General features: G+C 39.3%; 1 protein-coding gene and 1 pseudogene across 3 annotated transcripts in view; one reads left to right on the forward strand and one right to left on the reverse strand.

Moving 5' to 3' along the window:
- LOC135698596 (uncharacterized) overlaps positions 1-10,236 on the reverse strand; it is a 40,572-nt pseudogene extending 30,336 nt beyond the window's left edge.
- The window catches only part of LOC135698615 (5-hydroxytryptamine receptor 1-like), a 314,209-nt gene that overhangs the window by 30,223 nt on the left and 265,440 nt on the right, over positions 1-18,546 (forward strand). The window lies entirely within an intron of this gene.

The raw sequence follows: 18,546 nt of genomic DNA on the forward strand, positions 1-18,546 counted from the left end.
CGCGGCATAAGTGTCACAGAAGATTTTTTAATGGAAAAATTTATGTTTTTGCAAAATTTTGACAAACTTTCTATGGAATAGTTATATTACGTCAGTTTTTCGAAGTAGAACCAAATTTTTTCGTGAAATTTTACAATAGCAGCAAAACGTCTGTTCAAACTTTAACTGCAGTTTTCTCATTTTTGTGTTTTGTAACATGGGACAGTTATGCTTACACCGACAGTACAGGTATACCTCGAATTTACGTACTTCAATTTTACGTCCATTTTATCTCGATTTTAGGCACATTTTTTTCTAACGATTTGTTTTACGTAAGACTACATCTTTGTGAACTATACTGGGGTGCAAATCAATCAAATTGTGTGACGAAATAGTTTCAGGTTTTGAACGCTTATAACATGGTCATTTATGAATGAAATCCATTTTAAATTACACCATTTTATTCAGATTGAATGTAAGATTTGTTGGCTACAAAGATGATAGTTGTTTATCAATGATTAACTATTGAAAATTGATCAAAGTTTTCAGTCGTAATCAACCAATCCCGTGTTCACTCACTACGACTATCGAGAGAACTTAGAGACAAGCCGGTACCACTCAATACTCAAAGTATTTTTTTTTTCTTTGCTTCACATGCATGGTGATCATTTGACAGATTAAATTGTGAATAGGCAAGTTTCGGCCTCGCATTAATTTTCCTGAATAAGGAATCAGCGGATCTACGAAAAAACTGGAACCAGGGATCGTCAGCTGCGCAGCAAGGTCATAAGGTGCGTTAAAGCCAACCCCGGTCTTTCGATCCGAGATGTGGCCAGAAAGTACAACGCCAACTTTCAAACGGTGCGGAACATCCTTGCCAGAGAAGGATACAAGTCGTACAAAGCCAGTAAACATCCGAACCGGCACATGAAGCAGAATTCCGTGGCTAAAAAGCGTGCAAGGCTCTTGTTTTGACGAAACATACGTCAAACTCGATTTTAAGCAACTTCCCGGTCAAAAGTATTATATTGCACAGTGGTCCAGACTGCAGATTTAGGTGGAATGATGTGTTTTGAGCCTGAAATTGAAACTTTAGACTTAAAATCTCTTCTACAAAGTTGTTCGATATTGTTAGGCCCTCATTTTTATGGCAATGAATTCTGGGGTGGTCTTTATTATCATTAAAATCAAAAAAATTAACTTTTTTGTTTGTATAAATTAAGGTATACAATTTTCGGCTTAGTTATAGATGAGCTAATTTCAAGCAACTTTGTTGAAAACAACTTTTAAGTATCTCTTAAATTGGCCGATTTAGAGCTATTTTCTTGAATTGAGTTAGGGTGTCTCTAAAAAAACAGTTGTATTGCTCTAGTTTTCTTATTTCGAATTTCTCAGCAAAGATGTCTTCAAATAACTTTTAGATCTTAAGAAGGCGCAAATTTTTGCTGCACAAAGCTTGTTAACATCTTTCGCCGATCAAGTGTTATTGACGTTTTTATACTAAAAATTGCACTTTTCAAATGTTAATATCTATGGTTGAGGCAAACAAAAAAAAGTTTTTTTACGGCATTTGAAAGGGCGTATGTTATCCTCAATAATATGATAAATTGGAGGTACGTTATTTAATACACTCGTATAAAATCAATTTGAATTTATGCATATTTTTTACTATATTTGGGTAAATCTTTTTTATTAGAAGAGATACAGACAACAAATTTCGCTATAAAACATTCGTCTTAAAGAGAAGATATTGGCAAGCTTTGTGCAGCAAAAATTTGCGCCTTCTTAAGATCTAAAAGTTATTTGAAGACACCTTTGCTGAGAAATTCGAAATAAGAAAACTAGTACAAAACAACTGTTTCTTAGAGCCACCCTAACTCAATTCAAGAAAATAGCTCTAAATCGGCCAATATAAGAGATACTAAAAAGTTGTTTTCAACAAAGTTGCTCATCTATAACTAAGCCGAAGATTGTATGCCTTAATTTATTCAAACAAAAAAGTTAGATTTTTGATTTTATTGATAATAAAAAAACCACCCTAGCATTCATTGCCATAAAAATGAGGGCCTAACTATGAGGAAAAACTTTGTAGAAGATACTATAAGTCTAAAGATTCAATTTCAGGCTCAAAAAATATCATTCCACCTAAATCTGCATTCTGGACCACTGTGCATTGCGACTGGACATGGGCATGTGCCGGGTAGATTCAAGTTCGTGTTTGCCGAAAAGTTCGCGAAGAAGGCCATGATTTGGCAAGCGATTTGCAGTTGTGGCCTGAAAACGGAATCATTCGTCACATCCTTGGCGATGACATCCCAAGTTTACATCGAAGAATGCCTGAAAAAGCGTTTATTGCTACTATTCCAAGGTGGTTCTGTAGTGGTATGCTGCCAACAAGATCGATTTTGTCCCCAAGCTAATGAATCCTCCGAATTGCCCGGAATTTCGACCAATCGAAAAATACTGGGTAATTTCAAAGCAGCGACTTCTAGGAAGTGGCGGGGCAGTCAAGGACATCCAGCAAATGCGGGAAAAATGGAAGAAATACGCTGATTCCGTGTCCGTTTCCACTGTGCGGGCGATGATGGGCTCCATCAAGAGGAAGGTTCGAGGTTTCGTTCGAACTGGAGAAATGTTTATTTTGTTCCTCTGGTTCAATTCGTCCTTTTTTCCATTCGACCTTTTGTCCCCATTCTCATCATTTGAACTGTTGTCCTTTCGACCTATACAGCCATTCCATAGCAAAACAATTGGCAGTTTTGTTCCTTATCGAAAAGTATTAGACCCGTATTTTTTTTTTATTTTCTCATTAGGGTGACCATTTTCCTGTTAGGGTGTTCCAAAATATCGATTTTTTCTATTTTTTTTTTCCAAAAATGGCATTCAAAAAAATCATAACTTTTGAACCATTGAACCGATTTGAATGATCAAAATATAAAAAAATCAGCGATGTATACGTCTTCGTTTTTTGAGTTGCGATTTTTTGAAATTATCATGTTTAGAAATTTCGCTAAATACTTCAATCCGACTAGATTACGTCTCCATTGATACATATCGAATGTAACATGGTTACATTACTTACTTATTTCAATTTCTGATCCTAGACTACCATGACATTCATAGAAACTTGAAGCAATTGTATTGATTGCTTTTGCGTTATGTGTAAATAATAATTACTACAGTGATTCATAGCATAGGAATTTAAATAGAATATATTTATATTAAATTTGGGTAGTGCATCTTTCACTGACTGTTTGGAACTCCATATCTAGTCCATATTTGGACTAGAATCAATGCTTTGATAAGACAATCTTATGGTTTCCAACTATGCACATGGAGATCGAAGGTGTGGTCACCGAAGCGAGTCTGACCCCCGAGATCTTGGAGAAGCAGGCGGTTGGCCGTTTCAAGAACCGTTTGCTTCCTCCGGTGAAGATACTGGATGTCCAAAAACTGGGCTCAGTATCTGTCAGCGAGGGTAAAAAGAGTTTTACCCCCACAGACTCGTTCCGTGTGACCTTTTCTGGTTCAGCCCTTCCTCACTACATCGAGCTGGGAAAACTTCGACTACCTGTGCGCTTGTTCGTTCCCCGGGTCATGAACTGCCAAAACTGTAAGCAGTTGGGACATACGGCGTCCCACTGTGGCAGCAAGGCACGCTGTTCCAAATGCGGGGAGAAGCACGAGGATGGCGCCTGCACAGTCACTGCACCAAAATGCGTGTACTGTAAGGGAACTCCTCATGGTCTCTCGTCATGCCCGGTGTACAAACAACGCGGGGAAAAACTAGAGCGCTCTCTTAAAGAACGTTCCAGGCGGTCTTTTGCAGAAATGCTTAAGACAGCCAAGCCATCGACCAACGAAACAAATCCCTTCGCTCTTTTGTCAGATGACGAGTCTGGCTCTGACTTGGCTGAGGAGGGAGTTTCTTTCAGTTTTCCGGAAGGTTCTGCCCGGAAACGAAAACGCATCCGTTCGCGGAAAGTTGCAGATCAAGAACCCCAAATCAGCTTGCCCAAATCAAGGAGTGGTGGAAAAAAGGAGACTTCTACTCCTCCTGGATTCCGCAGAACTGATTATACCCAGGATTTTCCACCTCTCCCGGGGACATCCAAAACCCCCGATGCCCCAATTTTCAGAACACAAGCCCCTTCTTCATCTGGGTTGTTCTCATTTGATAACATTGTGGACAGTATCCTCAATTACCTCGATATTTCTGATCCTCTGAAAAGCATTGTTCTGGCAATGCTTCCTACTGTGAAAACCCTCTTGAAGCAGTTGACATTGAAGTGGCCCCTCCTTGCAGCAATCATCTCCTTCGATGGATAATTTTCCAAACGAGGTCGGGGATTTGATCACTGTTCTACAGTGGAATTGTCGAAGTCTTATTCCTAAGATAGAATCGTTTAAGTTTTTGGTTCACAATAATGATTGTGATGCATTTGCTCTATGTGAAACTTGGCTCTCTTCAGATATCGATCTTCCTTTTCATGATTTTAACATTATTCGACTGGATCGTGAGGATTCGCGTGGAGGAGAAGTACTTTTGGGGATCAAAAAGTGCCATTCCTTCTATAGAGTGAATCTTCCACAATTTCCAGGTATTGAAGTTGTCGCATGTCAGGCTTTTGTTAAAGGCAAGAGCCTTTGTATTGCTTCTGTGTATATTCCTCCCCGAGTTTCGATTAGTCAAAAACAACTTTCAGATATCTGTTCAGTTCTTCCTACTCCACGGTTGATTATGGGAGATTTTAATTCCCACGGTACAGGCTGGGGGGAACTGTATGATGACAACCGTTCTACTTTGATATATGACCTCTGTGATAACTTCAATATGACAATTCTTAACAATGGAGAAGTAACACGTCTGGCTGGTCCATCCTCAAATGGAAGTAGATTAGACCTCACTCTTTGCTCTAATTCATTATCGTTGGATTGCACGTGGAATGTGATCCAGGATCCCCACGGTAGTGATCACTTGCCGATCAAAATTTCGATTGCCAGTGGGTTCAATTCGTCGGAATCCGTTAACGTCGCGTACGACCTCACCCGTAATATCGATTGGACAACGTTCAAGACCGCGATAGATGAAGCCGTGTCGTCGGTAGAAGAGCTTCCACCGTTGGAGGAATATAACTTCCTCTCCAATCTGATCTTGGACAGCGCGCTTCGAGCTCAAACTCGGCCGGTTCCAGGAACGTCTTTTCGTAGGAAACCTCCTACCCCTTGGTGGGACCAGCAATGCACTGAGGTTTATCGTAAAAAGTCCGACGCGTTTAAGCTTTTCCGGAAACGCGGAACACCCGAGTATTTCGAAGCGTACTCGACTCTTGAACACGAACTCAAGAGCCTCATCAAAGCCAAGAAACGCGGATACTGGCGGCAATTCGTGGACGGTTTATCGCGCGAAACGTCGATGAATACGCTTTGGAACACGGCGCGAAGGATGCGTAACCGGTCTTCAAACAACGAGAGCGAGGAGTACTCGGATCGGTGGATTCTCAAGTTCGCGCGAAAAGTATGTCCTGATTCCGTGCCGGCACAGATGATTCCTCGCGAAACGACGAATTCGGTAGACGAGATCAGCCAGCCTTTTTCAATGCTAGAGCTCTCACTCGCGCTCCTTTCGTGTCGCAATTCGGCTCCGGGGGCTGATAGGATCAAGTTCGACTTGTTGAAGAACCTTCCAGACGTCGCTAAGAGGCGCATGTTGAACTTGTTTTGTCAGTTCCTGGAGTTTAATATTGTTCCAGATGATTGGAGGCGAGTGAGAGTTATAGCCATTAAAAAGCCTGGAAAACCCGCGTCAGATCATAACTCGTATCGTCCCATCGCGATGTTATCGTGCATTCGAAAATTGTTGGAGAAAATGATCCTTTTTCGCCTCGACAAATGGGTTGAGACGAACCACCTACTCTCAGATACTCAATTTGGTTTCCGTAGGGGTAAGGGAACGAACGACTGTCTCGCGTTGCTTTCCACAGAAATCCAGTTGGCTTTTGCTAAAAAAGAGCAAATGGCTTCTGTGTTCTTGGATATTAAGGGGGCTTTTGATTCAGTATCGGTTGAAGTCCTTTCAGACAAACTCCACGCTTGTGGCCTTTCCCCATTAATTAATAACTTTTTGTACAATTTGCTGTCAGAGAAACACATGAGCTTTTCTCATGGAAACTCTACAGCTTCTCGATTTAGTTACATGGGTCTCCCCCAGGGCTCATGTTTAAGCCCCCTTTTGTACAATTTCTATGTCAGAGAAATTGACAATTGTCTAAGTGACAACTGCACGTTGAGACAACTTGCAGATGATGGCGTAGTGTCTACGACAGGGCCCAAAGGGGTCAACCTGCAAGGACCCTTACAGGATACCTTAGACAATTTGTCTACTTGGGCTATCCAGCTAGGTATCGAATTCTCCACGGAGAAAACTGAGTTGGTCGTTTTTTCTAGGAAGCATAGCCCAGCACAACCAAAGCTTCAACTTTTGGGTAAACCGATCACTCATTCCATGTCTTTCAAATATCTTGGGGTCTGGTTCGATTCCAAATGCACCTGGAGATCCCACATTGAGTATCTGAGACGAAAATGCCAACAAAGGATCAATTTTCTCCGAACAATTACCGGAACGTGGTGGGGAGCTCATCCGCAAGATCTTCTAACGTTGTACCGGACAACGATTTTATCGGTTTTAGAGTACGGTAGTTTTTGCTTCCAGTCGGCGGCTAAAACTCACATCATCAAACTGGAACGTATCCAGTATCGTTGTCTTCGTATCGCGTTAGGATGCATGCACTCGACTCATACGATGAGTCTCGAAGTGTTGGCGGGCATGTTGCCACTATCGGATCGGTTTTCGGAATTGACCCTCAGGCTCCTCACCCGTTGTGAAGTTATGAACCCACTGGTAATCGAAAACTTTGAGAAGCTTCTTGAGCTAAACCCTCAAACTCGTTTTATGTCATTGTACTACGTGTACATAACTCAGGATGTCAGCCCTTCACAGCATAATCCTCATCGTGTATGCTTCTCCGACTTCGGCAATTCAGTTAGTTTTGATTTATCCATGACGCGGGAGATTCGTGGGATCCCAGAACATCATCGTTCCATGATTGTTCCGTCAATTTACGCTGCAAAGTTTGGCCAAGTTGATTCCGCAAGATCGTTCTTCACAGATGGATCATTAATAGAGGCGTCCGCTGGTTTTGGTATTTATAACGAATTTCATAGCGCCTCTCGAATGCTTCAAGCTCCTTGTTCCGTATATGTTGCTGAGCTGGCGGCAATACATTATACGCTAGAAACGATCGCCTCACTTGCACCAGATCATTATTTTATTTTTACGGATAGTCTCAGTTCTGTCGAGGCTATTCGATCCATGAGGCCGGTAAAGCACTCCTCGTATTTTCTCATGAAAATACGAGAGCTTCTGAGTGCTTTATCTTTAAGATCTTTTGTCATCACCTTTGCATGGGTCCCATCTCATTGCTCGATTCCGGGCAATGAGAAGGCGGACTCACTTGCTAAGGTGGGCGCTATGCAAGGCGATATTTACGATCGACAAATCGCCTACAATGAATTTTTCTTCATTTATCGTCAACAGTCGCTCGCCAGCTGGCAAAATAAATAGAGGGAAGGAAGTTTGGGACGATGGCTATTCTCGATCATCCCTAAGGTGTCGAAGAGTCCTTGGTTCAAGGGGTTGGATGTGGGTCGAGACTTCATTCGTCTGATGTCTCGCCTCATGTCCAATCACTATTCGTTAAACGCTCACTTGTTTCGTGTTGGGCTGGGAGACAGCAATCTCTGTGAATGTGGACAAGGTTACCAAGACGCCGATCACATCCTTTGGTCTTGTGCTGAGCATCGTGGAGTCAGATCTGAGCTATGCGATTCCCTTCGGGCTCGAGGTAGACAACCTAATGTTCCAGTTCGGGATATTTTGGCTAGACGTGATCTGGAGTTTATGAAACTCATATATGTTTACTTTAAGAATACTAACCTTAGATTGTAAGTTTGATTAACCTTGTGTTTAGTTTGTGTATTGTGCGTGTAGTTTTTTTTTATGTTTGTCTTCAAGATGAATAGAAATAAGTTCATGTTTTAGGATTAACTAAATATTTGTATAATAAATCATATTTCAAACCTCCTTCTCCCTTTCCCCATCCAAAAAATTGTAAATCTCCACTAACCTCGAGACGACCGCGAGTAATCGGTTCAATTCCTTTAACTCTAGATTTAAGACATGAATCATGTATAATGCAAATGATAACTCGGCTCTGTAAAGTTTATTCGATTGAGCCTGTACAAATAAATAATTAAAAAAAAAAAAAAAACTATGCACATGGCTGGTTTGAAATAAAATTCAATTTTTTTTTATTTATTTATATTTATTATTTTTTGTAGACATAAAACATGCTTAAAGATACTTTCAAAGTTTCACAAAATGTTCTTCTTCTGAGAACGAGAATCGTTTTAAATAATATAATTTTCATTTTCTGGCCTAAAACTATGATACGACTGTGTTCCGGAAATTTGTTTGACACGATTATAACGAGTTTTAAGTTTTCTTTCCATCGCTTTATGATCTGCGTCTGAAAAAAAGCCATAGTGCATGTTTGAATCGATTTTAGAAATTGCCCATGCATAAAGCTCTTTAGCAGTTGTAATGAGATGCCCCTGCAAACTTGCTTTAGCAGCATTTCGTTTCAAGACCCATTCGCATTCCTCCCAAAGCATCACATGGACCTTTACCGTGGCATATGGCGAAAAAGTTCCAAAATCCTTTTTCAAATGGCTCAAATTAAAAGCTGTCATCTTATTTTAGTACTGACTGCCTGATCCATCTGCGAAAAAGTGAATTTTCTTAAGGCTAGGTATCTTACTCTTGATGAAATTTATACAATTAACTACGAATAATCGAACTGAAACATGGTTGTGCTTGGTAAACTCCGCGATTGCAGTGAAACTAGTAAACATTAAATCTTTGGTATGATCATCTCTATAATAAAAAGCAAATGGATGTAAAGTGCACTGTGCGTTTGCCCAATGAAATCCTTGTACAGCGTCTTGTACAACAAATGAAAAGTTTTCAGCAAAATCACATATTATTATACATTCCGTTACTTTCAAGTTACTTTTGACATATTTCAAGTATTTACCTTGTTGTTCAGCTATGAAATTATGTGGTGATAAATCGGATAAGTTTTCCAAAAACATGTCTATAAACTCTTGTGTTTCCAACTCCACTAAATCCATGATACAACGGTCAGCTGGACGCCATTGTTTAAATTTTAAGGATTCCACATTTCCATCGGTCAGGATAGTAACCATTTCTGAAGTCAAATTTTGTATACCTGGGCAATGTTTATACATGTTTAACCAACACTGTTCTGTGGGGTTGGTGCAAATAATTTTAAAAAACAAGTCATAGTATGATTTCACATCAGCTGGAAGTGACTTTCTATCTTGAAGAGTTTTAAACATTAATTTAACACTTTGGTGGTAAACACACACACAAACCGTATGTGTGCCACTCGTTCCTGCCAGAATGCAATGCTTAGGGCGGTTACTTGCAAACATTGAAAACGCTATTTTAGTAGCGGGATATTGATCCTTGAAAATGGCATAAACTTCTTGCAAATTACACAATACTAATCTTCGTTGTATATAAACCTTACCATCAACATTTTTTGTAATAACATAGGCTCGTCTTCCTGGACAGGCTCGGCTTATTTCGTCACTGGTATAGAAATCACGCACGAGTGATAAAGTTTCTTCTGCTTGGTCTGATCCGCCATATATTGAGAAACACCGAATTCCTTCGTTATTTTATATGCTGACCAGCTTCTAGGTAAAGTCATGAGAATGCGATACTTCTCATTATTATCATGAGTTTCTAGAAACTTTTCCTTGAGTTGCTGAATGATTTCATCATCGTTTGTAGTAGTCACACTGTCAGTACTTCTGATCGATTGTAAACTGGGTGCTTCTAGTGACTCTGAAAATGAAGTTAAAAAAACATATTTGACATTACTGTAAACACTACACTACATTCGAGCCTGACGTTACAAAATTTTCAGAATGCTATAATTTGCCGTCATGCTCGTTTGACTCATGGCTACCAATGTAAATACATTTTTTAAATACAATATTCACCTTGGCTGTTGACAGCAGGAACTTCGGATGGTCCAGCGGTGGGCTCTTCGGGTGCGGGTTTATACAGTTTGAGGTAGCAATTTCTGCATATGAAGGAACTGCCATCTAATTTCACTTTTTTCTTCACCGCATGAACTTGAAGAGCTTGGGTAAGATTCCTTTTTAAAGTATTTGAAACCCACAAACAACAACAAGAACACATAAAATTCATCGTTTATAAAACACTGGCTGTACAGAATATCTTTGGATTAACAGAGCCTTTGTTTCCTTACTGATTGTTTCACTTGTATGTTCATCCTTAAATATACCACCATGCATTGTACCTAGGAACGAACACCTTACCTACCAAGTTTTCCGAATGATTTTAGCATGTGCTCTGCATAGGTAGCTATTTACTTGGTGAAGTATTCACTTTGAATAAACAAGCCTATGAAAGCAGAAGCAGAAAATTGATATGGATTATGTGACTATATCAGCTATGTACCAATGGAGACGCAGGGTAATCTAGTCGTATTGGAGTAATGAGCGAAATTTCTTAACATGATAATTAAAAAAAAAAATCGTAACTCAAAAACGAAGACAAATACATCACTGTTGTGTAGAAAAGCCTGAATTTTCAAAAAAAAAAAATATATAAAAACGTGTCACGCCCATTGTCTACAAACCATGAAAACCATAAAAAAAACAAATACAATCAAAGTTCTTCTATACTAAACTCCAATATTCAAAAAAAAATATTTTTTTTTCTGAAAAGTATTTTTTTTTTACCCTTTCATTTGATATTTTGATCATTCAAATCAGTTCAATGGTTCAAAAGTTATGATTAAAAAAAAATGCCATTTTTGGAAAAAAAAAAAAATAGAAAAAAATCGTTTTTTTGGACCACCCTCACAGGAAAATGGTCACCCTAATCAGAAAATAAAAAATACGGGTCTAATACTTTTCGATAAGGAACAAAACTGCCAATTGTTACGAAATTCTGAGAACCACTATATCGTTTTGCTATGGAATGGCTGTATAGTCATTCGACGTTTTTTCAGTCGACGTTTTGTCATTGTCATTATTTGTGATATTTTAACTTTTATGCCAAAGAAACTAATAACAAATCGAGATGATCTGATATTATTTTTTAATAGTAAAACTTTCTACTGGTTTGACATTCTCTTCTACTCTGGAGGTCTGTCTGTTGACGACCTCGTGGGAGTTTTGTGCTGAATGTCCAACCCACCGTCTTCCGTTTGTTTAGTCATTTTTGCCATATTCAATCCGTTCTATGTATTACTGGCAAGCATTGCTCACAGAACAATCCGTTTGAAGCCTCCGGAAATTCTCCGGTTGACTTCCTTCAATGTACACGAATAACTTACAAAAGTAAGATTGCAGGTTTTATCGGGGTTTTAAAGCCTTCTACAAGTCTAAATCATGCTCAGATCCCTCATGAAAGCAAAATTGTTACTTTCGTAGTTTCTGAATAGCTTTGAGCTACCTTTCAAAATGATTTCTAGTTCGCTAAGATGGATCGTTGCACACTGATTCAAATTGGACCATCGATCAACTGTTTATGAAATTTACCAACTTCAGGAAATAATGACACATCAACCTACACTTTGGAGGAACCCTGTCCAAGACCACCTCGCAAATCGAACCATTCGTAAACATCCTCAAAATCAGCTCAGACCGCTCAGGCCATACGGGAACGGCCATAAACCTCCACCGTCGGTCGTCGGCCACCCCCCCCCCCTTTAGTTAATATTTATGCATTCATTCAGACACAGCGGACATGAAAAATATGCTCTCAGTTATCTGTGGGTAGGTGTAGAGATGGCCTGCGTGTGTCTACACTCCCTCGAACGTAAACGACACGGCGGAAAACAGTTTCCGAATCGGTTCTCTCGTTTTGCATGTCGGCCTGGCAATTTCTCGCATATTTTTCCCGGTTCGATCAAAATGAAAAAAAAAATGTTTTCGTAGGTCGGACGAGGTGAAGGCAGGCACTCCATATTGAACACATTTTGCTGGTTTGTTTTCGTTTGGGATTCTTCGACAGATTTCGCCTGATATCTTTGCCTTGGTGGCACGTTTTTGCGTTGGTGTGGAAAATATGCCTTCTTCAGATGTCCGCCGCAAGAAGTTGACCGACTTTGGAACGTGGCACGAGATTTGGAGATTGACGGCCGAGAAGTGCGAGTAGAAAGTTATTACTTTTCCTTCATGCACGAGGATGAGCAAGGTTCTTTTGGATATTTTTAGACCTGTATCAAAGATGCCGACGCAGCGATTTGATGGCAAATTTGCGCTGCCAAGTTATGTTTTTTTTATGGATCGATTTACGACCGAATAAAGAGGAAAGTGAGAAGCCAGTGTTAAACATGATACACTGTTCGGGAGGAGCAAAAACGTGTAGCAACTTCTTCAACTTTGCCGCTAGAGTTTGCGAAACCATCTAGGAAGAGGATATCAAAACACTGACTGCATCGAACAAATACTCAAAGTTTCATCCGGAGGTTAGTCGCTTTTCATTTGAATAAACAATCACCTCACTTTACTGTTCAAGTTTCATGAATCCCGCATCCCAAGCCACTGAACGGAAAACTTCCTGGGTAACCTGCTGATGGAGAAGCACACCTGTTTGAAGCACCCGCCCTCCTAGGGAGGTTGCGAACTTTGAGGGAAAATTTCGAGCGTGATTTCCGAACAGCAAAACTGATGCACACTCCACACGCTGGAAGACAAATGGACAAAACTGTTGGAAAACTGTTTTCCACTGAGGAAGAAGACTAAGCCACACTCATCTATTTTCATCCGTCCACAGCTTTGGAGGTTCAACAAAGAGCTCGTTTTCTCTCTCTCTCTCTTTCTGTGTGGTCGGTTGGGATCTTGTTTGTACAAATGTTACTCCAACATGTAGATCGTATTTGCATTTCCCACCGCCCAACCGACCGACCATCCGTTGTCATTCAAAAGTCCACCCCCAGCCCCACAGCCTGCATCAGCCGGTTTCCGTTTGCCAATTCGATCGCATCAGCTGCATCAGACAGACCTACACCTCGGAACGATTGTACGAATGTACGACTGCTGATGCTGCTGCCACTGCAACTGCAGCTGCCAGATGGGAAAGGGTTTTTGTGTCATTATTGTATGTGAGCAGGGTAATGGAATTCAATGCTTTCGGGGCGATGCAAAATGGGTGGTTCGATGCTTATGCTTCCCTTCTATAATTGGAAGGGGGTTATGGGAAAAACGATATACACTTACGTGATTTGGAAGGGTTGTAGTTTGGGAGATTCAGTGGCTTTGGCTTGGATGCATTCAAATTTGAGGCTTATTTTAAGTAACTTTTTGCATATTTTGTAAGGAGCATTTCCAGGCCAAATAGCAAGAAAATGAATAACAGACTCGACCTTCTCCGATTTGCATAAATGTTGCATTATTGTTTGTTGTGGTCAATCATTCACATTTCAGGGCTTGTAGCGAGTCACTTTTTAGTGACTTGGTCACTTTTTTCAAGCCAGTCACTAAAAAGTCTCTTTTTTCAAGGCCATGTCACTAAAGTCACTTTTTCTTGTGATAAGTCACTATTTTAAACTTTTTTAAACGTGAATTTATTTCAAGATTGATCATTCTTCTGAATAGGCCTACGTTTTGTTCTATTATTTGAATAATTCGAAGTTGACGACCTTGTATAGAGTTTTTTTTTACGTTTAATCGTTCTTCTCTATCTACAGGCTGTCCACTCATTTGGTTAAATAAAGTTTCCTGAGTTTTCCAGGTTTTTCCATAACTTTTGCGTATAATTTCCAGGATTATAATGAGAATGCTATTTACGAAATCAGTTAAAAATATGTTTTTAACACAAACGTTCTTAAGACACGACAATCAGTTTAAAAGAAACAGCTTTACTATCAAATCCATTAAATGTTGAAGTTGTACACTTACTTCATTTAAGTAAATCTAAGATCACAAAATTTTTAATGTCTTGACGTTTCGTACTAACAAAAATATGGAAACATCAATGAAGTTCAATTGATCTCAGAAAAGCTAGATCTAGAGATTTTTGGAAAATTCCAAAGATCTTAAGAGGAAGTCCCCGAAACTTTAGCCTAGACCATTGAATTGGTTTAAAAATCTTTAAGTTTAAGTTTAGACAAATTCACGATAGTTCCATGATGTGTTGAATCAAAATCGAGAACCCTCAAGATGTTCCGAAAGATTCAGTACAAACACCTTCAGCAAATTTATGAAAACTTGATAAATATTTTAGGAACTTCACAGAAATCCCGAGAATTCCAGGGATGTTTAAAGGTGTTTACGAGAATTCAATTTTTTTTAAAAGCAGAACCGAGATCTCAATTAGCGTTGAGAGTTTTAGGGAAGCGCCGAGAACATCAAGACTGATCAGAGAATTAAAGGGCAGTTCTAAAAATTTCAAGGAAATTGCAGAAACCGGAGTTTCCGGAAACTTCGGATTACTCAGAGAAAATTTCTGGAATGCAATAAAAATTATAGGAACATCCGGAAAATGTGAGAGTATTTCAAGGGTGTTATTTAATCAAAATTTCAAGATCTAAAAAAAAATGAAAATTTAGTTAAGTTGAGAACATTATCGAGGTTCCATTCATAAAACAAGGCCAAGCACCGATATTCTCGAGAAATTCCAGAGAACTTCTAAGAAATTTATTTATTTTTAAATTGATTCATTATTTTCAGTGAAGTTCCGAGTACTTCAAGGACGATCATAAATCAAAACTTAAGGAAATTTGCAGCGACTTAAAAGGAGTTCCTTAGAATTATGTGATATTCCGATAATTCTATGATTGATCGGAAAACTGTTAGAAGCTTCAGGGAATTATAAATATATATCAGAAAATTATCGGATAATTTGATCATTTTATAGAAATTAAGGTAAGCATAGAAAACTTCTGAGGCTTTCCAGAGGAAATTAGTGATTACTGGCAAAGTACCGCGAGCGTTTATAAACTATATAAAATTTAAGGTAAATTGTTTAACTTTAAGGCAATTAAATCAATTCCAGTAAAATGGTGGGTTATTTAAAAAAAAATACTAAGATATTTAGGCAGTCTACAGCATTTGAAAGAAATTGAGAAATGTTTTGGGCAGTTTTAGAATCATCAGGAAACTCTAGACTATTGATGAATCTACGCGAAACTGCACCAGTGCATGCGACACCTAGGTTTGAAATCCAAAACCACAAAAGTGATGATGTACTAAACAATATTCCATACGATTTGACAGCTAGCAAAACGTCATTATCATTTTCACATCATTTCCATCTGCTGGCCGACCGTAACGTAGATTCATCAATTGAAGAAGTTATGAATTAGTTTCGATAATTTGAACTTCAGACAAATCTTGAGAACTGTAAGGGGGATCCTGCTAGGGTTTTCAAAAAATTCCGGCTTATGCGCCAGACGAAGAAGTCGTCTGCCGAGAATTGCAGATATGTGTGCCCAGCTAGCAGTTTTCTCAACCCAGCAGATTCCACCCACTAGAGTAACCCAACGACCAAAAACCATCAACGTCCCAAGTCCAATAGTCCAATCGTTCCTTTTCCCCCCCAATTTTGTTATTCTAATTTTATCTTCCAATTGTTTCTAATTGATTGAGTAAATTTTAAAATACGGTGCATGTGAAAAAGGTTTATTAAAATCAAGTTCAGTAAAGTCAAATTCGATTTAACGAAAAAAAACCTGGTTTTGAAAGGTTCAAAAAATCCATTTATGGTTTGCTCGTTTTAATTTTTGTTGTTGTTGTTTTATTCACAAAACCCTGCTCTACCTTTTTCTCCTATGTGTGACGTCACTCTTCCCTTCCCCCCCTTTTGTGTTCCCTTGTGAGTCGTTCTAACCCCTAAAAAAGCTTTCTTCCCCTACTAAATATAATTCAGGGTCCCTACTTATAAATCGGTGTGCTTGTGTGTGTGAGGAGAATGGTTCGCGTACTTACGGTTGCTGATCAACGGTACCTGTTCGAGCCACACTCGTCCGTAGTGGGTGGCTCTTCCGTATGATGATGGACGATGATGATCACCCCGACCGTTGCCGGGGGGGGGGGAACCAATCTACTTCTGACCGGCTCGATGATGCTCGATGGTTCGGTGCCAAGTTGTTCACCGCGACCAAGATGAAGATGCGACGGTTGGAGATCGCTTTGACCGCAACGATCGCCGGGTCAGACAACGCCGTATCCTAACCTCAAAAAGGGAGCGTCGCCAGAGTGGCGACCAATAGCGTGCACCGGGTGGGGCGGATGTCGTCGAGTGGCATTGCCGGGCGAAACTCGCTAGATAAGGAATTCACCGTTTGGGATAGTTCCAGTGTGCACTAGCGTCGGTGGGCGGTTTTTCTGTGGGGTGGTATCGCACGGAGGGCCTCCGGTTTTCAGGACGTGAGTCGGGCGGATTACGCTGGCGTTGGCAGCCTTCCCCCTTGTGGACCTTCCCACGAAACAGGCAATCACTTTAGGCGTGTGATGCACGTGGGGCCGAGTTCTTCATCCGATGACCAACGCTCTCCGAATGTCCTATAGTGGTACGCAACCACGAGGCGATAGGAGCACTCAGGGTAACCAAGCCTGATACCACCAACCAAGGACTCAAATTCACTCTGGGAGGTGAACCGATGGAAATACCGTCCAAAATAAACTCGCAATATGTTTAGCGAACGTTCCTGCCACAAGCCCAAATCGCTGTTGCCACCGCTCAGTGGCTTCTGTAGAAACAAAGAAAAACTCCTCAGAAACACATCACACATGTTTTTATCCACTACTTTACCTGAATTCTCAATCTTTTCACTTAAATTACTCCGACTCACTTTTAGCTACCTTAGCCTGTTTTTCTAGAAAAACCTTTCAATAAAAAATTTAACTGATTAGGAAACTATCTTCACTTTTGCAAATAAACTTCGCTTACTTTTATAAACAATTTTCGCACTCGTGACTCACGTTTTTGTGTGCTTTTTATGTATAAAAAAAGGTTAATAAATTCTGAAATAATAATTACACCACATTACAACATTTTAATTTTTTTTTTCTTTAAGTTTTCACCGTACTTGATTTTATTATAGGTTTTGTTCACTGCACTGATTTTCTTAAAATTCTGTACTGATCTTCTTCACTCGGCGGTCCAAAAGGGAAAGACCAAATAGCTCTCCCTGACCAACCAATAAACTTCCCTTCTATTCATTTCATCTTTTCAATATTCCAAGTTTTGTTTCCGGTTCTATCTTGATTTCTAAAATTCATCATTAGATTTTCCCTGTCACTAATCATTGACATGGGTGAAAACACAGTCACCCCACTATCATCGTCATTTCAAAACAAATTGATTCGAGCACTCGAATTCACCTATTGCCTAAGCACTAGGAGCAACCAACTCTAACGCTTCTATATGAAACGATCGTTTGACCGTTTCAGAACTACAGTGAAAATCATAGAGCTATTTTGATTATTTACTGCGGAAGCTTAGAGAAGTTTCTGAATTTCAGAATATCTTCAAACACTTACAGAAGTACAGAGATCTTCAGAAACTTTTCGAGAACCTCATTAATTTATATGGTTCTACGGGCAGATGGGATCGCTGCACATTTGAATCCGCCGTTATGGATTCTCGATCAAGAGTAAAGTTAAAGTTTCATGCCGGTTTGTCGGTTGCTGTACAACAAGCTTCATGAGAACTGCAAACACTTAAGAGAAGTTTTGAGAGCTTCGAGAAAGATATTGATCTTCGAAAAAGATAAAAACTTCAAGAAAGAACATATATCCTCAGAGCACAGATATTCAAGAGCAGGGATATTACATAAATTTTAAAAAAGTTTCGAGAAATTCAGTGACTTTTTAAAACTTAAGAGAAGATTCATGATTGTTAGGAAAATTGTGGAAACTTTAGGAAGTCCGAAAAAGTTAGAGAAGTTAAAAAAATATGAGAAGTATTGCGAGCATCAGGCTAGTTTCTCAAACTACAAAAGAACTTCAAGGCAGTTTTATTAACGTCAGGAATATTTTGGGAACTTTCAAGTAGTTCTGAAGAGCTCAGAATAGTTCATTCTATATTCAACGGAGATTTTTCATGAAAATTCGCTTGGAGTTTGCTATCTTAGGCTTAGGCTTCACATGAAGTCTGAAATTCCTCAGAACTACCATGAAAGCAGATTGCAGTTGATGTTTTTCTCATAGATTTTTTCCCAGAACTCCCGTAAAATAAGGTCCTAAGAAATTATAATAAAATTCCATGAGCCTTTAAACTGTGCATGGAATTTGACACCAGATTCTTGAAAATTTCTTGAAGTATTATAACTTTTCAGTTAAGAATTTATAAAATTTGTGGGAAATATGCATATTCTAGAACCAAAAACAAAAAAATATGAAGCCTCTGAATTTAAAAAAATGTATTTGTTACTG

This window comes from Ochlerotatus camptorhynchus, unplaced genomic scaffold (genome assembly GCF_037179485.1).
Source record: "Ochlerotatus camptorhynchus isolate MF236.1 unplaced genomic scaffold, CSIRO-AGI_Acam_v1.1 ptg000091l, whole genome shotgun sequence".
NCBI lineage: Eukaryota > Metazoa > Arthropoda > Insecta > Diptera > Culicidae > Ochlerotatus > Ochlerotatus camptorhynchus.